This window comes from Sminthopsis crassicaudata, chromosome 2 (assembly GCF_048593235.1).
Source record: "Sminthopsis crassicaudata isolate SCR6 chromosome 2, ASM4859323v1, whole genome shotgun sequence".
Lineage (NCBI taxonomy): Eukaryota > Metazoa > Chordata > Mammalia > Dasyuromorphia > Dasyuridae > Sminthopsis > Sminthopsis crassicaudata.
The window spans coordinates 292,428,433-292,455,727 of NC_133618.1; the positions used below are offsets into that span (position 1 = coordinate 292,428,433).

General features: G+C 39.4%; 1 protein-coding gene across 2 annotated transcripts in view; it reads right to left on the reverse strand.

Annotated features, from left to right (window-relative positions):
- Positions 1 to 25,659, reverse strand: part of DGLUCY (D-glutamate cyclase) — a 126,515-nt gene extending 100,856 nt beyond the window's left edge. The window contains exons 1-2 of one of the 2 annotated variants that reach the window (XM_074289724.1): positions 25,460 to 25,659; positions 10,629 to 10,665 (exon numbers count right to left, since the gene is read on the reverse strand). The gene's annotated coding sequence lies outside the window, so the exon portion shown is untranslated. The remainder of the gene's footprint in view (positions 1 to 10,628; positions 10,666 to 25,459) is intronic. The other variant, XM_074289725.1, reaches the window with a different exon arrangement.
- Positions 25,660 to 27,295: the final 1,636 nt, after the last annotated feature.

Below are 27,295 nucleotides of genomic sequence, written 5' to 3' on the forward strand. Positions count from 1 at the left end.
TGAACAAACAGTTCTGAAGCTGGAGATCCTCAGGTTTTAAAAAAATATATCTCCAAGCCTCCCCCCTCCCTTTTCCATGTAAATGAGTGAAGATTGAAAAGAAAGTGAGACAAAACTAAGTCCAGGAATCAAGGTCACTGTCTCCTTTACCCAGTAATGGGGGCCTGGCACAGGTACAGACCACATCAGTCTGCTAACGTGGCAACGTCCACGTGGAAGTGACAGGGAGCAGAGCCTAGCATCTGCTTCCACATTTTCCTAGCATGGATGATGTCATCCTCACTGATGGTTGGAGCATGTGTGCCAGACCCCCCATTAATCTGCCTAGCCTCGTTGCTGGTCTTTTATCTGAGGATCTGGCCAGCAAGCCAAAAATGCCTGCATTTGTGCAGAGGCAAATTAAAGGACAGGCTATCTCCCTGATCAAACCTCTGACCTCGTTCAGCACAGTGCCCCTGCTTTTTCTATCCAAAGAGAAATTCAAATTTTCAACCTTAACCTTAACCTCACGGAAGAATAACATGCAAACTCCGGGGCCATTTGAATGAGTAGCTGGAGATGACAACGATTTTCTACAAACAAACAAAAAACATCGCTGGTGCAGTGATAGCCAAATTCAGCGTACTAAGTCCCTGGGTAAATAACTTCTCAGATGAATCCCATATAACATGTAAACATGTTCAGCAGCTTCAAACAGCTGTTGTGGGTGTTTGAAGCCAAGTGCACATATGCCTGCTGGCGCAGAATTGAACACTTCTGGTCCAAGTAAGGATGAACTTGTCAGGCAACCACTCTGAGGTCATCTTTTCCCTGCCATTATCAAAGAACTCTGAAAGCTCCTCATGCTAATGTCAGGGCTGTAGTATGTTTGATAAAGTAGCATGATAAAGTGAAAACAGCATTTCATCCTCAGGAGATGTGGCTTTGTATTCTGACTCCCACAGGTAAGCCATTCCCCAAGTCTCTGAGACTTAGTTTCCCCATCTCAAAAAGTTATTTTGAAAAAAAGTACTTTTTAAGCTTTTAAAGTTTAATATTCACTTTATTGCTATATTGGGGAAGGAGTCAGAGAAAGGGAACAAGCATTTATTGAGCACCTATTATGCATCAGGCACTATGTGAAGGGTTTTACAAATAGTATCTCATTTGATCCTTAAAATAATCAAGTGAAGTTGATGCTATTTACCCATTTTACAGATGAAGAAACTGATTAAATGACTTGGCCAGAGACACAACTGTTGGGTAGATCTGAGGCTGGTACTTAGCAAAGGTCAGAGAATTGATGCCTTCAAATAGCTAACATGACAGACACAGGGGTTGTGGTTCTTTTTTTTTTTTCTTGATTGATTCCTTTTTTAAAATGTGTGACCCATTTCCATATTTGTCAGGTTATGTAAGAAAAATTAAACCAAAACGGAGGAAAAAAACATAAGAAAAAACCCTAAAAAGGTGAAAATACTATGCTTCTCTTCACATTCAGTCTCCATAGTTCTCTCTTTGGGTGTGACTGGAATTTCCCATCTAAAATCTATAGGTATTGCCTTGACACACCACATTTTTTTTAGAAGAGTCAGATATATCACAATTAATCATTACATAATTTTTAAATAATAGCTTTTTATTTTTCAAAATACATGCACAAATAGTTTTCAACATTCACCCTTGCAAAACCTTGCCTTCTATATTTTCTCCTTTATCCCCACCTCCCCTCTCTCCTAGACAGCAAGTGATCCAATATAGCTGAACCATGTGCAATTCTTCTAAACATATTTCCATATTTATCATGCTTCACAAGAAAGATCAAAAAGGAAAAAATGAGAAAGAAAAAAAGCAAACAACAACAAAGTCAAAAGTACTAAGTTGTGATTCACAATCAGTCCCTATGGTTCTCTCTCTGGATGCAGATGGCTCTTTCCATCATAAGACTATTGAAATTGGACTGAATGATCTCATTGATGGAAAGAGCCAAGTCCATTATCACATAATCTTGCTGTCCATTGTTCTCTTGGTTCTACTCACTTCACTCAGCATCAGTGCCTATAAGTTTCCCCAAGCCTCTGTGAAATCATCCTGCTGACCATTTTTTATAGAACAATCATTTTCCATAAGATTCATATATCATAACTTATTCAGCCATTCCCCAACTGATGGGCATCCATTCAGTTTCTAGTTTCTGGTCACCACACAAAAGGCTGCCAAAACACGAACTCTTTGGAATACAGGCCCAGTACAGACATTGCTAATGCCTTTTGGGCATAGTTCCAAATTGCTCTCCCACAATGGTTGGATCAGTTGACAATTCAACCAACCAAAGTATCAGTGTCCCAGTTTTTCCCATATTTCCTCCAACATTCATCATTATCTTTTCCTGCCATCTTAGCCAATATGAGAAGTGTGTAGTGGTACCTCAGAGCTGTCTTAGTTTGTATTTCTCTGACCAATAGTTTTTTAAAGAATTTTCTCCATAAACTTTTTTTTAAAATAACGATTTCAATAGAATTGTTTTGCTTTGTAACTATGTGTTTTATTTTGTGCATTCATTAATATTATGTTGAGCATAATTTTCATCAAATAATCTACCATCTTTGAAAGAGGGAAAGAGAAGGAAGGAGGAAGAAAACTCTGGAATGCAAAATCTTGTAAAAATTAATCCTAAAATCTTTCTTGACATGTAACTGAGGGAGACAATGAAATATTATTTTTGAAAATAATGTTATACCAAGGAGTATTCTATCGGCATCACCCCACTGCTAAAAGAATTCATCACGTAAAATGGGTTAAGAATCCTTGATCTAGCTGAGGTAATCCAATGACTGACTCCTAAAAACAGTTTTTAGGATAACTGTGATGAGCCCCTTTTTGGGAATACTTTGTCCTTCTTCTCTGATTACCTCAATGTTGCAGATTGGGAAGAGAATGGTTTTAGAATTTGATCACCACGTGCTCTTTGGCCAGTCAATTTGCTTTCTAGGCCTGAGTTTCTTTGTCTATAGAATAACGGATTTTGACTATATGATCTCCAAGGGTCTCTTTCTACTCTAAAAACTTAAGATAAATATTTTTCAATCTTCAAAGTCTACCGAATCCTACTTCTTCCATAAAACTTCCCATGATCACACTAGCCCACCATGATTTCTCCAGCTTTTGACCTTCAGCAGTAATAACTCACATTGCATAAAATTAGTAAAAATATTTCATGTACATTATCTCATTTCAGCTTCACACTAGTCCTGGGAAGTGGATGCTACTAGTGTTGATACCTTTATATGGGGTCCTGCCATCTACCCTCACATTGCTCTGATAAGATTTTCTGATAAGATTATCATCTACCTTATAGCTTTATTTTTTTATATACACTGTCTTCCCCAAATACTGCAAGTCTTCTCATGTGCCTTTTAGCCTTACTTTTTTGAATGTGCTGTGTCACTCAAACAGTGTAAGCTCATTGAGACTATAGACATTCTTATTTTTTCTATTTGTTTTTCTAACACTTAATGTAGTGCTTGGCACACAATGCTTAATAAATGCATTTTCATCTGTTCGTTTTACAGCTGAGGAAATGGAGGCACAGAGAGGTTGGAAGACTTGCCTCTCAGGTTCCTGAGAACAGGAACCTTCATTTTTTATTTTTGTTCCAAGCTCTTCACTGATCGGTTAGCACGGAATAGGTGCTTAATTAATTGAGAACTCATAGAGTTGTGGTTCTCATGATCTTTTGTAACTTTCATTTATCTCTGCTCTATTCATTAGAATGAAGTAAAGTTAATTAGTAGAAAAATTAATTGGAATCAAAATCTAAAACACAGCTTCCTTCTGTACCATTCACCTGACAATTACCATATGCTGCGCTTATATTTGTCTTGTCAGGCTGCAGAAGAAGCCCCTTGAGAGCAGCAAATGGTCTTATGCATCCACCCTAAGCTCCGACACAGGAGACTTAAGCCCCCCAAATGCTATTAATTGCCTGACTACGCCTTTCAGAACGCGTAGTACCTGCTGGGCCCCAGCATGGCATCACGCAGGAATGGAGCTGCTATGCAAATCATTCTATGTTCACTGCAAAATGATTAAGAGAAGTGAAGTTATACAGAAGCTGCTTTAGTGTGGGATTCATGAATTTTAATGCTAGAGAAACACAGAGAAAACAGTAGCATTTCTGAATGTACATCGTGTGTATGTTTGTGTTTCCCCCCGCCTCCTCTTCCCCCCCCATTGTACCCCTCCTCCTTCCAGATTAGAGTAACTAAGCAGCATTAGGTAGAGAAAGAAACTTAAAAAAAGAAAATCCCCTCTCCTTGTCATCTTTTGACTTTTGATTTTAACACGGGCTGGTTGGCAAGGAGTTAGCGCGTTGGTGTAAATATAACCGCCTGTGAAGGCTAGGTGGGTTAGACGTCAGTAGCACAGCCAACAACACCTCCCCATCCCTCCTCTGCTCTGACCCCAGCTTCAGGTCTCTGATCGAGGGAGCACAAAGCAGCTGCCCGGGCCCCTCCTGGAGAACAGGGCAGGCACAGAACGGGCTCATCAGCTGGCTAGGAGCCTAACTTCTCCCCCCAGGTTACTCAGGGTGATGACCTCAATAGGGCACTCTCCCCATAAAGTGCTGGATTTGGATTCAGTCTGGAAACAGAACGGCCCACAACTTGCTTCCCAAGGAGAGATTTGATGATGATGGTGTTTTGCTGCTGTTCTTCTGGACTGGTAATAAATGTCTGCAAAAAGGAACTGAATTAAATTGAACTGTCTGGCAGCCCGCATTGTGAGAGCCCTTTCTGTCACCTTAAACTGTCTGAGCAGGGCACAGATCAGCACTCTGCATTAAGGGAGTTATTCACATGATACCCCCCCCACCATGAGGGAAGAAGGATATGGGTTTATTTGTCTCCCTGGATCTCAGCTAGCTGGCACAGTGGCGAGAGCGCTGGCCCTGGAACTAGGAGGTCCAAGTACAAATCTGGCCTCCGACATTTTCTAGCTGTGTGATCACAGAGAAGGTTCTCTAAGTCATTATTAGTCAGAGAAATATAAACTAAGACAACTCTGAGGTACCACTACATACCTGTCAGATGGGCTAGAATGACAGGGAAAGATAATGCAGCATGTTGGAGGGGATGTAGGGAACCTGGGACACTGATGCATTGTTGGTGGAGTTTTGAATACATCCAGCAATTCTGGACAGTAATTTGGAATTACGCTCAAAAAGTTATCAAACTGTGCATACCCTTTGACCCAGCAGTGCTACTACTGGGCTTATATCCCAAAAAAATACTAAAGAGCGGAAAGGGACCTGTATGCGCCAAAATGTTTGTGGCAGCTCTTTTTGTAGTGGCCAGAAACTGGAAACAGTGGATGACTATCTCCAATTGGAGAATGGCTGAATAAGTTATGGTATATGAATGTTATGGAATATTATTGTTCTGTAAGAAATGACCAGCAGGATGATTTCAGAGAGGCCTGGAAAGACTTACATGAACTGATTCTGAGTGAAATGAGCAGGACCAGGAGATCATTATATACAGCAATAAGACTATACGACAATTAATTCTGATGGATATGATTCTCTTCCACAATGAGATGATTCAAACCAGTTCCAATTGCCCAAAGATGAAGAGAATCAACTATACCCAGGGAGAGAACTGTGGGAACTGAGTGTGGAACACAACATAGCTTTAGTGTTGTTTAGTTTAGCTCTGTTGTTATTTTCTTGCATTTTGTTTTCTATCTTTTTTTTTTCTTTTTGATCTGATTTTTCTTGTGCAGCAAGATAATTGTATAAATATGTATATGTTGGATTTAACATATATTTTAATAGGCATAACATGTATTGGATTACTTACCATCTGGGGAGGGGGTAGGGGGAAGAAGGGGAAAACTTGGAACACAAGGTTTATCAAGGGTCCGTGTTGAAAAATTATCCATGCCTATGTTTTGAAAATAAAAAACTTTAATAAAAAAAAAAAAGAAAAAGAAAACCCCAAATGGGGTCATAGAAAGTCAGACAGAATTGAAGTTGATGGGTCAGAAAATTTCTTGGAACTGAAATTTTAAAATTCTCCCATCTTTCAACAAAACTTCCATTTCCTGAAAAGTATATCTTAATGCAAAAGCTATTTTTCCTGCTCAGGAAAAGATAACAGGTTTGAAAAAGTTCTGCTGGCAACATGGTGACTTTTCAAGGAGAGAAAAAAACAAGAGGGATTATTCAAGGAAAAGATGTTTTTAATTAGCTACATTTGCTTGAATCATACATAACTCTGTGATTCAAAGGCAGATCTCCTTACTCCACTAAACCACTCTTTTCTACTTAAGATGCTTATTGGGGGGGGAGAATTTGGGGGGAGCACAATGGATAGAGAGTCTGAAGTCAAGAAGTCCTCAAGTCAAACCCAGCCTCAGACACTAACTAACTGTGTGACCCTGGACAAATCCTTAACCCTGTTTCCTTCAGTTTTCTCATCTGTAAAAAACTGGAGAAGAAAATGGCAAACCACTTCAGTGTCTTTGCCAAGAAAACCACAAATGGGGTCATAAAGAGTTGTACATGACTAAAACAACTGAACAAAAACTGAGGGACAAAGGAGAATAATAAATAGACTAATGACTACCCAGGAATATTCATCTTGCCCTTTTGTATATTTCTATGACTGACCCTCTTGTCCCATTTATGTCACCACTCTCTTATCTCCACCTAAATTATTATTTAACAGAGCAAGCATCTACATATCCTCTAAACTAATAATACCAAGAATGGCTGAATCCTTCATAAATAGACAGCTGGCCATTAGCATTTCCCCCGCTTGGAACTTATCTAAGTGTTATAATTAATACTTGGGACATATTCTTAATTATATGATTAATACAGTCTCTCTGTGAGTGAATCACCTTCCACCTTAAATTACTCAAATTGATTTTAATAAAAGTAAAAAGGTTCATCTGTTTGATGAAAAAGAACCCACATTTTGGGTTTCATTGCTTTGTTGTTTTTCCTGGCTTTTAAAGTAGCTTTCATACTCTTTGTAATTTGAATTAATGTATTTTTTTTGTTGCTTAGAAGTAGCTAAGTAGCCAGTGGATAGAAAACTCAGCCAAATGGGGCCTCAAATACTAGCCATATGGCCCTCGGTTAATCATTTAAATTCTAACTGCCTCAGTTTCCTCAACTCTGGAATGGAGATAATAATAGCAATTAAATCTCAAGATTATTGTGATATTTATAAATAACTTAATTCAGTGATAGGCATTGATTCCTTTCTTCCTTGTGAGCGTTTTGCATGTAGGGAGGGTCTGGACTCAAAAAGGAAATGAAATGACAAGATGAGGGTGATGAAAAACACTGGCAACCTATTTAGAAGACAAGCACTAGGAGAATCTATTTCAGAGCATTGTACTAAGTATTTGGAGTGAGTCAAAATAAAGGGGATTCCTGACCTTGAGAAGTCCATAATCTAGTTAGAAAAATAAAAATTAATTTTACATATAAAATACATTAACTATAATTATGGAGGAAAACATAGTTTCTAAGGTGTTATTTGGTATCAAAATAGTAAAGGAATGAGCAGGGGAAATTTCCTGATGAAATTATAATCTAAGTCTTAAAGAAAATGACAGGCTGTCAGAAAGGGAGAAAAATAATTGCAGAAGATAAAAGCATAGAGATGAGAAATAACAATGAATAGAAATATAAAAGTCATCCCTCTTTAATTTTCCCAAACCTGAATCTCTGCCCCCAAACTCTTGCCTGCACCCCACATTCACATTTCCAACTGTTTTTTGGAGAGCTCCATGTAGATATCACCACCAAACACCTCACATTCAACATGTTCAAAACTGAATTAATTCATCACTTTTTTCTTCAAAATCTCCTCCTCCTAGCTTTCATACCAGAACTTCAGCATTCCCAATGATTCCTAGATCAATTGTTTTTATTTGTCTCAAGGGAAGAGTCAGACTAATGGTGGGATAGAGGGATGCTTTTTAGTTTCCCTCCAAAAAAATTTTATGTGTGATGTCAAGATAGAAGCACTCAGTTGTCTTTTCTATGCACTTCACAGGAATTAGACAGGTTCCCCAATTAACTATAGGGATCCTATTAGGGCATCTGATGTGACAGCACATTTAGGAAGTAACTTAAAACCCTGTCTTAAGGTCAGAGACAGTTGGGGAAAGTTGACTGGCAAATATACATGTATTACAAAAGACACTAGACATGAGGATGCTCATTCCCTTTTGCCAGTATGGACATCTGGTGACTCAGTGAATAAAGCACCAGGCTTAGAGTCAGGAAGATCTGAATTCAAATCCAGCTTCAGACACTTCCTAGCTGAGTGACTCTGGGGAAGTGCCTTCACCCTGTTTGCCTCAGTTTCCTAATATGTTGGAGACATTGTAAAATGTGTTGGAGAAGGAAATGGCAAACTACTTCAGTATCTTTGCCAAGAAATCCACATGGGATTAGAGAAAGTTGGACATGACTGAAATGACTTAACAATAACTTGCCACTAGTACAAAGAATAAGAGCGCTAAAAGAAGTAAGGAGATGTGGTTCTAGATCTGTCATTAACTCACTGGGTGACTTAGAACAAGACACTTCTAGATTTCAGCTTCCTCATCTATAAAATGAAAGAGAAGCCCAGAGGAGCTCAAAGGTCCCTTCTAGCTCGGCCATTGAATAATTCTTACTTAATACCCCTAGACTGTGTTTAGATGATGCTGACATGGCCTGAATTGCACCCAGAGAACTGAATTTTTGTTACCATAGGAAATTATACCAGAAATTGAATTGCTGCCTTTAAGAAACCATAATCTGACAAAGCAAATGAAAAAAGACAAGAGGAAATATATGTGAATGTACATATACATTACAATTGAAATGGTTTAAAACTAATATTGAAATGTGGTGATTCAAGGCAATTTCAATAGACTTGGGTTAGAAAATACTAATTACATCCAGAAAAAGAATTATGGAGACTGAATGTGGTTGGAAACATACTATTTTCACCTTTTTGTTTGTTTGTTTTCTTGTGTTTTTTCCCTTTTGTTCTGATTTTTTCTCTTCCAACATGCCTCATAAAAAGTGTATTTAAAAAGTTAATATACATGTATAACCAGAAAAAAGCAATTAATAAAAGGGGGATATGTAACCTATATCGGACTGCTTGCTGTCTTGAGGAGAGGGGAGAAGTAAGGGAGAAAGGGAGAAAAATTTAGAACACAAAGTTTTACAAAAATTAATGTTGAAAGCTATATTTATATATATTTGGAAAAATGAAATACTATTTAAAAATACAATGTTGAAAGACTAAGGGTAATGAAGTTTCATGATGGACAGAATGCCAGCCCTAGAGTCAGGAAGACCTGATTGCAAATCTAGCCTTAGATATTTACTAGCTGTGTCACAAAATTCTGTTTGCCTCCATTTCCTCATCTGTAAAATGAGCTGGAGAAGAAAATTGCAAACTACTCCCAATGAATCAGGAGAACTGAATACCACTGAACTATAATGGGAGACTGAAGTAACAACACTTCTTTCTTCTGTATATTAGATCAGATTTTTATCTTAAGTCTTTGTGGTTGCTCAAAAATCTCTCTTTTGGAAGGATACCTATAGGACCTAGCCTCATTGATACCTAGAATCCTCTATGCTAGGAACTTATATTGCCTAGGATGCATTATCCATCTGTAACATCAGAGATAGAAAAAAAAACAAAAAACAGACACTCCAGAGCAAGCCCTTGACCTCCTTCCTATAAAACACCCTGTCCTCATCTGCATTATTGAGCAATTCTGTTGTGTGGGAAAATTGGAAAACTGCAAGAACTTGGAATAATGGAGGCTCTAGGCCAAGCAGACTTCCTCTCACAGAATCATTGATCAATGCTTCTTCCCACTACAGCCCGTAGATTACCTTGTTTGAAATCCGAATTAACCAGTGCTATCTTATCTGTTATCACAGATACATGATTTCAGGACATAACTGCACATGTGTCCTGTCCTCTCCAGAGATCCAGACCTCATCATTTAATTCCCTGACCACCAGGAACCCTAATCTCATCTCCCTGACAACCCTAAATCTAGACCTCATCATATTTTGGTTCCCGGAAACCCCAAAACCTAAACCTCATCAATACCAACTCTACAAGTGAATAGTATAAGTCTTATTATCACCATTTTGTAGATGAGGAAGGAAACTGAGGCTCAAAGTTAACTGCTTGCCCAGAGTCACAAAGAGATAGTGAGTGTTATTGGTAGGAATAGAATCCAAGCCCAACATCTTGACCTCAATAGCATACTGCTTCTCAATATGCAATTTCCTTACAGGTCCAAGTTCCCAAGTCAGCCATTCACGGAGCTTCCTGACATACTTTACTGTCAGGGAGAAAAGGCAATGTCCCTGAGCCTCTTCCAACCCCCTGTCAACGCATCTCCATGGGAACGCCACATCAGCTCAGTTTTTGCAGTTAAACTGTGCTATCTATTTCTATGGCACCTATCACCATGGTACCTACTCTGAAAAACACAGGCTAAAAACAGAACATAAAAGAAAAGGAGTGGGGAGATATCACTTTTCCTTAGTTCCCTTTCTCCTTTTACAGCTGTTATTGTAGTTGAGTATGGTTCTTACTTACCTTTCCAATTCTTTTCCAATGTGTTTTGTTCTTAATCCTAAAATTAAAAAGATAGAAGATCTGCTTTATTTTTGACCTGGCCTGAGGACCTAAGACACTGATGTGTGCAGAGATTCTAAGATATCCATGTAATCCTCTGCAGAGAATGTACACCACAATGCCTTTCCTTCTCATTTGTTTTAAACACACTGGGGGTCAGAAGAATGGGAAAGGGAGGGGCTATAGGCAACTCTAACTCTACATACAAATAAAACCCCCACGCCCCAGAATTTGCATATATAGGAAAGATAATACATTTTTCTGCTATAACAAATTTTTGGTCTCATTTTGTCTGAGGCCAGATTTAAATTCCAGTTCTCTTGATTCCAGACCCAGAATTCTATCCACTGAACCATTTAGCTGCCTCCTCACAACCTCCTACTATCTCCAATAATAAAGGCAATTCAAATTTATATAACACTGTGAGGGAGGTCATGAAAATATTATTAGTCCCATTTCACAGATAAGGAAACTAAGGTACTGAGGTTCACCGAGGTGAATAAACCAGTAAATTCTGGAGCCAGGATTTTTAATACCTCTTCCCAATGCTTTATCTAACCCCACCTGCAAGCCCTAAATCGGCTTCTTGGTACTAATGCTTCCTAGATACAGTCTCAGTTGCCTGTTCCATGGCTCAGCCCTTCGCACTTTGCTTAGCTTGGTCCATGCAGTATTTAGAACTCTGGAGCTAGATTCAGGAAGAACTGAGCTTAAATGCAGCCTCAGACATTTCTTATGCTTACCAGCTTTATGGCCTTGGGCAAATCAGTCACTTAACTTCTGTCTGCCTCATTTTCCTCATCTGTAAAATGTGAATAACAATTCTACCTGCCTCTCAGGTTATAATGGGGACAAAATGAGATCATATTTCTTAAGTGTTTTGTAAACCAAAAAGTGCTATATGAGTGCCAATCATCATTGCTTTTGTTATTATCAGTATTATTCTTTAATGATTTTTAGCTTCTGATTTCTTGCCTAATTTCTGATCTTGTCTTGATCTCCAAGCAAATCTGCTCCTACAGCTGGCCTTAATTCCCCATTTTCGTCTAGGTTCTTTCAGTTGTAGCTACTGGATCTATAACTGTGTTCCAAAAATGCCTACTTGTCCTGCTGTGATAAACACAAACAGAACACTGACTCATCGTCTTACTGATTTTTCTTCCCTGCTACTCCCATTAACCAGAATTTGGATTTTAGCCGTAGCTTAAGTTTATGAAAAATTATGTTTTGGCTGTAGGTCTCACCAGGAAGTGTTGGTTGAACCTTGTGCTTCCTAAGGGAAAATTTAAACATTGTCCCTTCCTCACCAGCACTGAGCATACTTTTAATTGAGGTAGAGCAACTAACTTAATTAATACGAGATTAGCCTTTACAATGCAGAAATAAGGACTCCATTTCCTGGACTTAGAAAGTTAGAGAGAGGAATGAAAATCACCATGCAGGCTCTCCTTAGTTCACCCTACCGCTGAAGCGTCAGAGTTCAGGCCACTCCTGGGGCCTAGATCTTATCTGGAACTGTCCCAAGATCTTCAGATCATTCCCAGATAGGCTTTGGCCAAGAGGACACATGACACCGCAAGTTGGCTTTCAGGTCTTCCCAGAATTCCAATACATTCCAAGAAGCACACAGCTGCCACGGGAGACAACTACCCAAATTTCTCAGATTGGCTCTTAAGACCCTCTCCCAACTCCCTTTTTTCATCATCAATTGATTAATTGTTATTAATAATAATAGTTGACATTGTAGTGCTTTAAAATTTACAAGTATGATTTCATTCAAACCTTGCAACAACTCTGGGAGATATTATGAAGCCTATTTGACAGATGAAGAAACAGAATGAAAGATATTAAATGAACCTAAATTTAAGTGACCTGCCCAGCTAGGAAAGATGTGGGGTAATATTTGAACTTGGGTCTTCCTGATGCCAGGTCCAGCATTTTGTCCACTGCTCTACCCAGCGGCCACCGGGAGGCATTGTAACCCAATAGAAAAAGCAGTGGTACACCATCCTGTTCCTGGGTGATGATGTTCTTTTTCATGACCCCACTTGGGCTTTTCTTGGCAAAGCCATTGCGGTGGTTTGCCACTTCCTTCTCCAGCTCATTTTACAGATGAGGAGACTGAGGCAGACAGGGATAAGTGACTTGCCTTGGGTCATACATCTAATAAGTTTCTGAGACTGGATTTGAACTCAGGAAGATGAGTGTTCCTGCCTCCCAGCTCCAAATTCTATCCACAGCCCCACCTAGCTGCCCCAAGTATACAGTAGAAGGAAAAATGCATTTGCAGTCAGAAGTGGCCAAATGAAGTAGCTGAATGAAATGACCTCTGAGATCTCTTCCAACTCTAAACTAATTATCATTAGGATCATTCCTGTATCTGTATGCTTTAAAAACTTACCCAATGTACTTTGGATTGGTAAATTTGTTTATTTTGCTTACATGTTTTTCTTTGTTTCAAGAGAGAATTTAATAGAAGAGGTGAAATTAAGGGATTTATGTGAGGTGACAGAAAAAGAAGAGGCAACATGAACACTAAAAACCCCCAAAGAAATGAAGCCCACCAGTTCTGTTACCTGCTCTTCTCTGAGTCCCTTCAACACTTAATGTATATAAATTGTACTTTGTTATAGACCCGGTCCACTTGAAACAATTAATTAGATTCCACAAAAACAGTGAAATAGCATTACAAGTGGAAGTTACTTCCAAAATAACATTTGCTCTTACAGAAAGGACCATGGTGATAGTAAATCAAGATGTTTGGGAGAGTTAAGAAGTGGGGGGGCTCAAAACCCCACCTGGTCTCACCCCTAAATGTTACAGGAGAGTTTAGTTACAAAAGCTTGATGATGTTATTGCAAAAAACAAACTTGTGTTGTGCAAGGCATGCTTGACATTTCTTACATTTGTTTCTAAAAGATTTTCCCCCTCTTTGAGTCTGAGGAGAGATTTCTTAGGAACAGAGTGTTGTTACTTACAGATAGACGGAGAGGGTAAGTAATTCATTGCTCAGTGAGAGTCAGAGTCCAGCTTGTAACCCAAGCTTTCTATTTTCTGAGTCACAAAGTTTGATCTGTGCCTTACAATGTGGTGTGTCAGGAGATCTGATTTCAATCCGCTCTGATGCTAACTTCTTGCTGTCCAATTGTTTCAATCTCGCCCAACTCTTCCTGACACCATTTGGGTTTTTCTTAGCAGAGACACTGGAGTGGTTTGCTATTTCCTTCTCCTATTCAATTTATAGGTGAGAAAACTGAGGCAAACAGGATAAAGGATTTGTCCAGGGCAGGAAGTACACAGGTAGGAAGTATCTCAGGCTGGATTGGAACTCAGGAAGATGAGTCTTCTGGACCCCAACACTATGATACTAATTAGGTGACCTTGAACTTGTCATAAATATTTTTAAAGCCTCAATTTCCTCATGCTTAAAATAGGGACCATAATATAAGGGTGCTTCCCTATCAGGGTTATTATAATCTTAATGCACCATAGAAATGTAAACTACTATTACCTCACGTGGAAATGCTGAACTTTCCTAACTAGACTGAGAGATTCTCAAGGACAAAGATGTTGTTTTCTTTTTTGCCTCCTCTTCAATGGCTACACATCAAGTACTCTTTTTTTTTTTTTTTTTTTTTTTTTGCAGCAAGTGTGGCAACTGGGGTTGAGCGACTTGTCCAGGGTCTCACAGCTGGGAAGTGTTAATGCCTGAGGGTACATTTGAACTCAGATCCTCCCAACTCCAGGACTGGGGCGCTATCCAAAGTGCCTTCTAGCTGCCCCCACACAGCAAGCACTCTTGACTGACTGTGGGACACTCCAATCTGTTTCATAAATGACCAAAGTTCTGAAGAATGTCAAAGATCCCCCACTTAAGTCACTTAACTGATCTTGAGTCTGGACTTCATTATTTTTCTTCAGGCATTCGTTCATTCAGTCAACATTTTGTTGTTGTTAAGTCGTGTGTGATTCTTTGTGACCCCATTTGGGGTTTTCTTGGCAAAGACACTGGGGGGGTTTGCCATTTCCTTCTCCAGCTCATTTTTACAGAAGGGGAAACTGAGGCACACAGGGTGAAGGTACTTGCCCATGCTCATACAGCTAAAAGTGTCTGAAGTCAGATTTGAATTTATGAAGAATTTTCCTGATTCCACTCCACCACCTAACTACCCATGAGAAACATAAATTACCCAAATGGAAAGAGTCCTAATGAGAAGCCCTGGGTTGGTATACCAGCTCTTTTACTTATAATTTTGTGACCTTGGAACCGAAGAAAAGGCACTGGATTAGGAATCCAGCAAACCTGGATTGTAATCTGCCCTCTGATGCTATACTATAATCACTTGCCTTCTCAGGGCCTCGGCTTTCTTATATAAGTAGCATTTAGATAAAGCTTTTAAGGTTTGAAAAAATGTTATATATGTCACCTTATTTGATCCTCACAAAACGCCCGTGAGGTAGGTTGCTATTATTATCTCCATGCTACAGATGAGGAAACTAAAGTTGAGAGGCGCTAAGTGATTTCAGGGTCACATGGCTACTTATTAGAGCAGGGAAGGGGGGGGGGGGAGAAGGTTAAAAACTCTGCTCTTATTTCCATGTTCAATCCTTTATTCACTGTGCTATCTGGATGAGGAATTAATTATCGCCAAGGTCCTTTCTAGCTCTCAATTCCAGGTTCTTACCAGCACCTCCTGGAGATACAAAGATAGGGATGATTTAGTCCCTCCTCTCAAAGGGGGTTACCACCTCATAGACTGTGGGCAGCTAAGTGATAAGGACTAGCCCAGTGTCTTCTCAAATGCCCAGGCCGGTAATGCTTGGAGCTGACAAACACTCATTTCCCTCAAGGAGGAAGTGACAATTTTCTCCCTTTTGGGGGGAAGCAGAATAGTGACCTATTTGCTATCCATTGTAGGGATCTTTCTTGCCCTTTCTTGCCTTTGCTATCCAGAGCTCCCCAGGACCTAAAAAAGGAGGATGCTAAAAACATGTTTGTCAACCCAACTGGGAGAAGCTTCCATCATGCTCCTATTTAGAGTAAGTTTTTTCACCACTACTGGAATACCATACAGAGTCTCGGACCCTTCTTTTGAAGTAAATTGATGTACCCATTCTCTGGTACAGGAGGTGTGGACAGGCTTTCTTAAATTTTTCCCACTTGCAGTCTTTTTGCCTGAGAAATTTTAAGTATATAGGTATATAAAATAAGTGCACAAATCAAACATTCACTGACAATAAAACATAAAGAAATTTATTTTAAAACAATTCTTTTTTGGGGGGGAAATCTACTTAGGAATAGGAAAAAAAATCTATTTAGGGGTAGAAAAAAGAGGGGAACAAAGAAAATTGCTTGGGATATAAAAAAGAGGGGAAAAATCCCAATTCTTTTAATAATTAATCATGGAAAAGACAAGTCCCCCAATGGGACTCACAATTAAACAGGAAAAAGAAAATAATACAAAGGTGGGAATTTGCCCTTAACTGAGGGGCTAAATCCATAAAGGAATTCAGCACTCTAAAAGAGTTAGCTATAAGAAAGAAAAAGTCATCATGAAGCATGGGGCTGGGGTGGGGCGGAGGAGAAGGACACCACAAATAGAATACCATGGTGGGTTAACCTATCCGTATGTGTGTGTGTATGTGTATATATATACACAAACATACATGCACACATATATAGGGGTAAGAAGAAATATATATATATATTTGCCATTTATTAAAGATGAAAGCAAATTTGCATATTAATGAGATGAATATGTTTATTTTTACATAAAGAATTAAATCTTGGTGGAATATTTGATAGCTTTTACTGTTGTCAAATTTTTCATAACCTCCATATGAAGTTACATAACACAACCTACAGTTTAAGAAGCTTTGATTGAGATGATAGGTACCAAAACATTTTCCATAGTAGATTTGTCTTTCAAATAACAAATATTTCTAGATCTAAGTAGCCTGAGCAATAACTTGGTTCCATTTTTTTTGTTTTTTTTGTAATTTTTAAATTAATTTTTATAATTATAACATTTTCTTTGACAGTACATATGCATAGGTATTTTTTTTTTTAACAAAAAAAACTTGGTTCCATTTTTAAGGGAAAAGATGGGAGGGAGGGGTTTCTGAATGACCTGATAGCACTTTTGCACTTTAAAACGTAAATTTAAGATATTTCTTACATTGTAGGTAGCTTCCCCCATAGGTTTTAAAGGTTGTAGAATCACACAGGTCCATATATGGAATCTCTCCATAAGACTGTGACCTAGAAAAATGAGACTGGGGCAGACCCCTCCAAACTGCCATTAGTATCTACCAGGAATAGGGCATGCAAAAGCCCTATAATTAAAAAAAAAAGACTAAGCTTTAAGAAATATCTTGAGTTTGGAGAAGACATCAACTCCAGGGGGCTCCTAGCATTACAACCCCCCAAACTTTGGAAAAATTCTTTTGTATCCCTCTCAAGCTCCTAGCACAGTGCCTAGCGCATAATAGGTTCTTAATTAATCTTTGTTCCATGAATAACCACTTAACAAGAACTTCAAGCAATTCTGATTATATGCTTGAGAGAGACTGGAGTTCTGAGTTGCTTTTCTATCCTGCTGTCAAGTAAGGAGCAATTACCCTGCAAATCCCCTCCTAATAACCCCTGCCAGGAAAAAAAAAAATTTACCTGAATTCACAAAGGAATCCCAAATTCAAAGAGTACACAGGAAAGATCTGAGCAGTAAGAGAAGGCACGGTGATAGTAAAGCTGTATTCAACAGTATCTCCTTTTTTCTATTTTATTGTACATTATAGTTCCTTTCACGTGATAGTTCTGGGATCCATATCCTTAGTGCTGGGTTCAAGTTTGGGTCTTGATGTTGACTACCTTTATGACTCTTGACAAATCAATTTGATGAGATTGATAGAGACATTAAATATTGAGATTGAGGTTTGGCATCAAGTGACAGGATTACAGAGAGCGACTGGCACCAAATATTAGGGGTTTGGTCATGTGAAGAATTTCTCTTTGGCAAAAGGTAGGTTTATTTATGAGAATATATGAGACAAAATGAAGAGATACAATCAATACTAGAAATGGTAAATATGAAATAGATTTGGGAAAATATATAGTTAGCAAGGAAAGGGTTTTTAACAATTAACAATAGAAAAAACAAGTTCTCTGGTGAAACTCAAAATTAACCAGCAGAAAGGGAATATGCCACGAGGTGCAAGTATATCATTAAATCCATAGAGAATTTTAGCATCCTATAAGAATAAGTTGGGGGCAGCTAGGTGGCGCAGTGGATAGAGCATCAGCCCTGAATTCAGGAGGACCCGAGTTCAAATCTGGTCTCAGACACTTAACACTTCCTAGCTGTGTGACCCTGGGCAAGTCACTTAACCCCAGCCTAAAAAAAAAAAAAAAGAAAAAAAAAGAATAAGTTAGCTATAAGTAGGAGAAATACACCATGAGGCATGGGGGAGGAGTGAGATTTATATAGGGGAAATTTAACTTCAAGGGTTTGACCTAACTTGATTGACTGACTGGATACAGTAGGTAGGGTTACCCAAGACCACCACTGGGGATGTAAGGTTGAGCTGATTCCCATCAGTGCCCTTCCCTGATTGCCTCTGGGAGTAATCTCATCAGTACTTCAGGCTTTCTCTGCCAACCTCAGTGACCCAGGATCCCATCAATTTAAACACTCAGAATGAAAGTTTAAAGATTTATCAAAGCCCCACTATGTGCCAGACTTTTAGCAAAAGATGAGATTTTCACTGGAACTGAAAGGAAGCCGAGAAGGGCAGCTAGATGGTGTGGAGGATGTAGCACCTGCCATAGTGTTAAGAAGACCTGAGTTCAAATCCACCCTAAACTGCTTCCTAGTTGTATGATCCTAGGCAACTCATTTAATCCCAATTTCTTTAACAACAACACATAAAGAAAACCAGAGAAGTCAGTAGGTACAGCTGAGGAAAGAGAAAATTACAGGCATGGGGAACAGTCAGAAAAAATACCTACAAACAAGAAAAATGGAGTATCTTGTTGCTAGATCAGCAGGAAGCTAGTTGGATCAAAGAGTATGTGGAAGAAAATAAAGTGAAAAAACCTGGAAATTTAAGAGGGAACTAGGTTATGAAGGATTTTGAATGCTAAAGAGAACATTGTATTTCATCATGGAATAGGGAGTAATTAGAGTTTACTGATGAGGAAGACAATGTCATGGTTAGTTAGACTAACTTTAGGAAAATCATGGTGGTAGCTGATTGGGTTAAAGTGGAGAAAGATTTGTGGCAGGCAGACCCACCAGAAAGTCATTGCAGTAGTCACATAGGACTATATGTGATGAGAATCTGTACCAGAGTGGTGGGAGGTAGAACCAGGAAAGAAGGGGGCAACTTGAAGGACTTGCAACTGTAAGGGTAAAACTGGCAACAGATTGAATGTGGGGGGGTGAGAGAATGAAGAGTTGGAATAAAACACATGCTAGTTATCTAAGAATGTAAATCTTAAAGCATTATAAAAAGGTGAGGTCACAAAATTATGGAATTTTAAGAGTATATAAAAAATGAGACCCATTTACCACATACCCCATACTTAGTAATCTAGTAGCTCCTCATAATTTCCAGAATCAAATACTTTTGTGGGGCTTGGATTTTAGTTTTTTGTTTTTATTTGTTTGCATTTAAAGAGTTTCACTTGAACTTGTCCCCCCCTTTTTTTTTTTTTTACTTTTCTGGATCATACCATATTTATTAGTATTCTTCCATTTCTTCCTTTTCATAAGCAAAGTGGCAATTTATTCTCCTTTCAGGAGAGAATACTTATAAGGAAAGTGAATATAAGGACCTTCATTTCCAAAGATGCACCAGGCAAGCAAGTTCTGAAGGCACTTTCTTTTTTTATATATATTAATATATAAAATCATCATCATAAACGTTCAATAAAAATATTTAACAAATATTGCACATGACATTAATAAACAAGACATATGCATATACTATGGACATTTGTATATACAGGTATACATATGCATGTATATGTGTACATATGGTTTGTATGTGTTGTGTTTATTCATATACATATGCGTGTATGTGTGTATCATTTCCCATATTATAATAATTGGTTCCTTATTATCTTGCCAGGTATCTTTATTATCTTTTTACTCCTGTCCTCACTGTGATTCTACCATACTAGTCTTATAAGAGAAATTCTCCTCTCTGAATTCATATAGTGGGTAACTGCTGCTAAATATATATTAACCACAATGCAGAAATTATGGAAGTAAAAATCTAGGTTTCATTATTTTCCTCAAGCCTCAGATTGTTCAGGCCTCAGAACAATCATGAAGATTCTGACAAGACTTCTTATATGCAATATTATATCATCACACCAGAAAAATAATTATTTTACATATTGCAATCTTGGGGCAGGCAGGTGGTTCGGTGATTCAAATCTAGCCTCAGACACTTACTGGCTTAACCTATTTGCTTCAGTTTCTCATCTGTAAAATGAGCTGGAGAAGGAAATGGCAAACCATTCCAGTATCTCTGCCCAGAAACCTCCCCCCCCCCAAAAAAAAAAAAGGGTCAGGGAACATTGAACACAACTGAACAACAACAAAATCAGGATAATAATTGCACTATTTACAAAACACTTTGAAAAACCCGAATATGGTATGAGATTGTCACAAATCATACATGTGTAATTTGATGTAACTGTTTACAAAAATCTATGTCTATATAGAGAATCTCCTTCCAGAGAACAAATATAGTGGCCTATACTCCAGATTCTTGCCAAGAAAACCATAAATGGGGTCACACAGAATTGGACTTGACTGAAAAGACTGAACAATGTTCCTCCCACGTAACACTCCATCTCTGCATCCCATGTCTAGAATGCTCTTTTTTTAGGTCAATCTCTTAAAATCTCCAAGACTCCGCTCTTTCTCTAGATCTTCAGGTTAACTTTCTCCTCCAAAGTTACCCTATATCTATGTTGTGTGAGTCTTGTACCTACAGCCAGAAAGCCTTTGAAACATAGAGAAATGCATGACGGGAGTTGAAATTTGGTGGGTCAGAATGGAACCTTTGAGATTTACCATTGTCAAAATGAGGGCTGGAACTCCTGAGCAAAACTGGTGGGCCAAGATCCTTACTGGGGTAGCAGATTCAAAGAGGGAGGAACAGCACCAGCACAAGGGCAGACTGTGATTGGGGAGATAAAGACATTTCAGCAAGAGCTTTCAATGAGGACTCAGCCTCCAAGCAGAGGCAGCTTGAATTCTTTGTCTCAGTTTACCACAATTTTCTGTTTCTATAATTGTCTAAAAGGAGGGTGTGGCTAGAACTGAGCAGAACTTGAATTAGAGAAGGGACAGGAAATGTTTAATTTCCTGCCTTCTGCCTTTCTGCTTGCAGGCCTTTTTCTACTCGATTTCTCTTAGTTCTTTAAGCTGTTCCTAGTTCCTGGTTTTTTAGTTTTACTAAAGCTACCATCAATCATAAATTTCAAGTGACCTATATACTCTTGATTGTAAATAGGGTAGTGTAGTGAAAAGGACCAGTGTATAGCATGGCTTAGACCAGAGAGAGTCTAAAATAGGTACTTTGGGGTGGTGCAGTGGATAGAGCACCAGCCTTGAATTCAGGAGGACCCGAGTTCAAATCTGCTCTCAGACACTTAGGAAGGCCTAGCTGTGTGACCTTAGGCAAGTCACTTAACCCCAATTGCCTTAAAAAAAATTAATAATAATAATAAAATAAAATAGTTTGGAGACCCTGTTCAACAATAGAGCTAATGAACTGAGCCACCATTTAAGATGGAAAAAGAGCATGACAAGGCTATATACTGTCACCTAATTTATTTAACTCACATACAAATACATCATGAGAAATGCCATACTGGATGTATTAAAAGCCAGAATTGAGCTTGCTGGGAGAAATATCAACAATTTCACATATGCAGACGAAATCACTCTGATGATGGAAAGTGAAGAAGAATGAAGAGGCCTCTTGATGAGGGTGAAAGAGGAGAGAGTAAAAGCTGGCTTGAAGCTTAACATTGAAACATTAACTAAGATCTTGGCAACAAGTCCTTTCACTTCCTAACAAACAGAGGGAAAAGAAATGGAAGCAGCATCAGATTTTATGTTCTTGGGCTCAAAGATCACTGCAGATGGGGACTGCAGCCCCCAAATTAAAATCTGCATGGAAGGAAAGCTACAGCAAATCTGGACAGCAGACTAAAAAACTGACAAAGGTTTGTGGAGTCCAAGATAGGGTTTTTCCAATACCAAAGTATAGCTGTGAGAACCGGCCTATAAGGAAAGCTTAGTGCCACAGAATCTACACTTTGGAATTGTGGAGACCCTCGGACAAGAAGGAAATCAAACCAGTTGGTACTTAAAGAAATTAATCCAGGTTGTTCACTGGAAGATCAAATACTAAAGTTGAAGCCTAAATACTTTGGCCATATAATGAGAAGACAGGACTCATTGGAAAAGTCCCTGATGTTGGGAAAGATTGAAAGTAAAAGAAAAAGGGGACGGCTGAGGGTGAGGAGGATAGTGTCAAGGAAAACAACAAACATGAATTTAGACAGACTTTAAGACATAACGGAGGAGAGAAGGGCCTGATGTGCTGAATGACTAAACAACAACCAACAATAGTTTTGTGGGTTTGATTATTAATAGCTTTTGATAATAAATTTAATAACTTTTGATAAACTTCTCAAATAAGTGAATTTAAAGCATATATGAAATTTTTTCTGTTTCTCAGACTTAAAACACCATTAAGTCAGATAGCCATGATGGTCTGGTGAAGGGGAGACTTATAGGAGAGCTACATTCTCTCTTTCCTCAATCCCCATTTTTTTTTAACTGGAGCACATCCAGTGGCTTGCAGAGCAGTACTATCCAGTAGAAAAAGCAGTTATTTGGGGAAGAGCAGTTATGTCCCAAAATTCCAAAGGTGGGAGCCAGAGAAATGAGGGTATGCTCCTCTCCTGCTTTCCATCTTAAACTTCCAAACCCTTCCAGTGACGCCTGTTGGTTACATACTTGTATCATAACCATCATCATAACCATCATTATCATCACAGTATAGTAATGCATTTTACATATATATATATATATGTGTGTGTGTGTGTGTGTGTGTGTGTGTGTGTCTTCCCCCTTAGAATGAAAGTTTTTTGAAAGCAGGGACTCTCTACTTTGTATTCCAACACTTAACATAGTGTCTGGCACATTGTAATCACTTAATAAATCCTGTTGTTGATAAAATAGGGTTTATCCCTAAGGCCAGGATGATATCTCTTGCTATATGACTGCCTATTTTGGAGTTTTGGGTAAAAAGGTCAGATTGAAGCTGTTAGAAACTGCATACCATGCCCTCTTCTCTTTCATCTTCCTTTTTAGCCAGCTTTGATCCCATCTGACATGGTGATGATGTGACTCCACAGGTAGGTAACTCAGAAATGACCCCATAAAATCTTACTCTGATTGGTTATTCTGGTATGGAGATGACCCTGGGGAGGCTACTCCAGGAGAATATAAACTTCAGGAGTCTCAACCATGCTAGAAAAGCTTCAAGTATGGTGCTTGAAACAGACCGAATCTATTGTCCAAGGTGCAGAGAGAAGCACATCTCCAGGAGGAGAACCACTAAGGAACGAATTCATTGGTCAAGAAAACACAAAAAACTTAGAAAAATACAAAATTGTCCTGAGTGCTATAAAAATCCTCTCCATTTTTGCAGTGGAAGAGGAGAAAAGTGGCAGAAACATTATATATCAATAACATTAATTGTTTAGACTCTAAATCTGATATTCTTGTCCAGTGACCAGTGAATGAATGAACTTGGAAGAACTGAACCATATCAAAGCTAATGGAAAGCAAATGGGTTCTCTTTGAAGAGGTTAATAATAATAATAATAATAATAATAATAAATAGGAGGAGGAGAGCTGACATTTATAGAAAACTGTTAAGTTTTCAAAGCATGCTTTCTTTCAGTTGTTCAATAAACAGGCAGAATTAGTTCATCATTAATGAGACTTTCACTTTTGTCTTTGTATTACCAGTGCTAATGTATGCTAATGTGTATGCCTGGCACACTGTAGGTGCTTAATGGATGCTTGTCATTTTTTTGTACATTCAAAGGCAACACAAAACTTTACTTTAAAGGATATTCAGTCATGTTGCCTGTTGCCTTCAAGTCTTCAAGTTAAGCACAAGCAAAAAGACTACCACAGAGATAACTAATTTATAAACTAGCCTCTCTTGCAGATGAAGAGAAATTCTATGAATAACTCGATACTTCCCATAGGCAACATAAACTTCATATTTGGTAACTCCAACTGAAGAATAAGCATACAGAGGAAATATATGTTGGATTAAGATTAAGAGAAAGGAGAAGGCATATGCTTAGTCTACCTAAAAGCTACACAACATATTATAAGTATTTTCTTTAAAAGTTCCTGAATTTGACAAATACTTAATATGATCCTGTACCACCACCACCCCCTCAAAAAAATGAAAGGGAAAGAAGGAAAATGACAGGCTGGAAACTACTGATGTGGGAATCATTTTCTGAACCACCTGTCAGGTAATAGAAAAATCACTTTTATTCTGGAATTATGGGACACTACTCAGAGATTCAGATCAATATTGGTGCATGAAGTGGTAGGCAGTAGTAGATTGGTTTTCAAATATTGCTTCTCTTTCACTTATGGAGCTGGGCAAGGAGCTTAATAGTTGTGAGTCTCAATTTCCTCATCAGTAAAATGGGGATAATAATACCAATAACACCTGCTTCACAAAGTTGTTATAAGGCTTTAAAAAATTAAGTAGGTAAAGTGCTTTGCACTATATAAATATCAGTTATTATTGTTGCTGTTACCATCATCATTGTCATAATTACCAACTGTGTGCCCAGCCTTGACCATGTCCTGGACCCTGCTTACAAGTGTGTGTGTGTGTGTGTGGAAACCGTGGATAATAGTAATACATCATCAAGCCTCAGCTATATAATTTCCCTAAATTGTCTCCCATTTATGCTGTAAGTTCAGCCTCCCTTGGGCCAGGTCTAAGTATCACGGGGGATATGTCACTAAATGTTTTCTGGTGGATTCTTGGCTGCACCTGAGATCGCAGGACAGGGGTGGAGCAGCAGGGAGACTTCTGGCCCCACCTCAGGCTACCAGTTGAAGGTAAACCCCAGCAAAGGTGACTCCTCTGCTGTTAGACATTCACTTGGAATCTCTCCCTCTGCAAGCACACAGATGGGCTAACTGGCTCAGCTCAGCCAACAAGCATTTATAAAGTGCTAACTGGGGTCCTATGACAAGGACATGGCAAGTGTCTGCATCAGATACACATTTCACTTTTTTTTGCTTGTGACCTTCCTTCTTGCCCTGGCAAGGGCCGCGAATCGGTCCCAGTGCAAGCATCAGGAGGGGGGAAGGAGGAGGAGAAGCCAAAGTCCCCAGAGAGTGATGGAGATCATCTTGTCTAGTCCACTTTGCCACATCCCCAACCAACAAGTGCTCAGACAGGCCTGAGTCCCAGGGAAATGTTTTAAACGTCTCATTCCTTCAACACCAAACTGTAATACAAGATGTGGCCTAAATTTGGAGCGACTGAAAGAACGATGAGTCACTGAAATCCAGCCTGAGCCTGCTAACCCAAAGGGACACGATCTCCCGTGATCCTCTCTGCTTTTCGGGCCCCCAGGGAACCTCAGAGCCGCGGGCGTTTCTTTAGAGCACGGAGGCTGAGCTGGGCAGTTGGCTGCCCTTCTGACTTACTGTTTGTTTGGGACAGCCGGGATAGGGCTCGGGAACAGGTCCCCTCTTTGTTCCGGGGTCTTGCAGAATGCCCAGTCCACTCAGAAAGGAATAAGAGCCCTTTCTCTTCTGATAGCCTGACCCATCTGTGTGTTATATAGCATTACAATGCAAGACCGGCCCCTGACTGCAGCAGCCCACAATGGCTCCCTTCACTAAGCAAGAGGTTTCTCTGGTCTCGTGACTTGGAGACGGGCCTCTCCCCGTCTTGTAATCGGCTGGACTGCGTTCTTAAAGGAACACTCAGTAGCTAAGAACCACCGCTATTTTGTGGCCCAGGTTCCAATATCATTTACTGGCAGTTGTCCTATCTTCTTTCTCCTCTCTCCCCTTCTCTCTTTTCTCTTTCTGTTGTCTCTCTCTGTCTCTCTCTGTGGTGCCTTCTCGATCCTCTCTCCCTCTTCTCTCTGTCTCTTCCTCCTTCTCTCTCTCTGTCTCCCCTCTGTGTATTCCCTCTCCCTCCCTCCCTCCCCCTCCCTCCCTCCCTCCCTCCCTCCTCCCTCCCTCTCTCTCTCATCTCTCTCTCTCTCTCTCTCTCTCTCCTCTCCTCTCTCTCTCTCTCTCTTTCTCCCCTCCCCTCCCTCCCTCCCTCTCTCTCTCTCTCTCTCTCTCTCTCTCTCTCTCTCTCTCTCTCTCTCTCTCTCTCTCTCTCTCTCTCTCTCTCTCTCTCTCTCTCTCTCTCTCTGTCTCTCTCTGTCTCTCTCTCTGTCTCTCTCTCTGTCTCTCCCTCCCTCCTTCTCTCTCTCTACCCCTCTCTGTCTTTTGTCTGTCTTTGGCTCCCTCTCTCTCTCTCTCTGTCTGTCTGTTCCTCCTCTCATTATTTTTCTGTCCCTCCTCCTCTCTCTGTCCCCCATGTGTGTGTGTTTCTCTCTCTCTGTCTCTCTCCCACCCTCCTTTCCTTCTCTTCTTTTTCTCCCTCTCTTCCTTCCCTCCCTGCCTTTCCCTCTCTCCCTCTCCCCTTTTCTCCTCTCTTTCTCTTTTTCATACTTTTTCATATGTTGTCTTTCTCCATTAGACTGAAAGCTCCTTGCAGGCAGAGTCTATCTGTACCTTTCTTCCATTCTCAATCTTGCCACATTCCCTGACATATAATGGGTACTTAATAAATGTCTGTTGACTGACCACTTCAGACTGCCATACTGGAAACCAGGAAGATCTAGATGGCAATAATTCGAGATGGGCAAATCACTACTGCCTCTGTTTCTTTTTCTTTTTCTTTTCTGAGGCTGGGGTTAAGTGACTTGTCCAGGGTCACACAGCTAGGAAGTGTTAAATGTCTGAGACCAGATTTGAACTCGGTCCTCCTGAATTCAAGGCTGGTGCTCTATCCACTGCGCCACCTAGCTGCCCCTGCCTCTGTTTCTTAACGTATAAAATGGGATATTAATAGAACCTATAATTTTGCATAAATGAGGACAATTATGAAAAGAACTTTGCAAACTCGAAAGGTCTGCATAAATAAAAGTTATCATAAGCCACCAACATTACCTCTAATCTATCAGGATCATGGATTTTGAGTTGGAAGATACCTTTTTAAATATATTTTTACATTTTTTCCAACAATCCTTTATTAAGCTTGTACTAAGTTTCATGCACTGTGCTAAGGGCTCCACAAATTTTTATAACAACACCTTTTGCAGTTGAGAAAACTGAGGCAAACAAAGATTAAGGAAATGGCTCAGACACAGGTCTTCCCTAGAGTCCAAGTCCAGAACTTGGTTGTTTTCCCTAGCTCTGATCCACCTCTATGATTTTACAGATTTAGAAAAAGACACACAGAGAAGTGAAGTAATTAAC